Source organism: Lipotes vexillifer, unplaced genomic scaffold, assembly GCF_000442215.2.
Source record: "Lipotes vexillifer unplaced genomic scaffold, Lipotes_vexillifer_v1.1 scaffold1156, whole genome shotgun sequence".
In the NCBI taxonomy this organism is placed as follows: domain Eukaryota; kingdom Metazoa; phylum Chordata; class Mammalia; order Artiodactyla; family Lipotidae; genus Lipotes; species Lipotes vexillifer.
Window position 1 is genome coordinate 314,577 of NW_006773601.1, and position 626 is coordinate 315,202.

Sequence of the window (626 nt, forward strand, 5' to 3'; positions counted from 1 at the left end):
CGTAGTCCTGCCCCAATCTGGGGAATGGACACAGAGTTGGGTATACTCCCCAGTTCCAAACTTAGCATCAGCATTTCGTATTATGAAAACATTACCTCTCTCTTTGATTGCTTTGTCATAATACCTGTACAAAGGTTGGAAAATTAGTAGACATATTACAATGAGGATAATGATTAAAATGCACCTTGTAGTATTCCCCAAAATAGTCCTCCTATTTTAGATGGCAACCAGGAAAATAAGTTTTGGAGTGGGTCCTCTTTACATACATCCAGTATGTACAAGTAGCCTTTTGAATTATTCCATATTTGCGTTTCAGCTTTTCCAGGTTTTCTTTTTAATTGAAGTATAGTTAATTTACAGTTGTGTTAAATTATACTAATTTTAGTTGTGTTAGTTTCTGGTATATAGCAAAGTGATTCAGTTATACATATATACATATATATATGTATATATGTATACACACATATATATTCTTTTTCATATTCTTTTCCATTATAGTTTATTATAAGATATTGAATATAGTTCCCTGTACTATACAGTAGGACCTTGTTGTTTATCTATTTTATATATAGCAGTTTGTATCTGCTAATCCCAAACTCCTAATTTATCTCTTCTCTCCCTCTTTC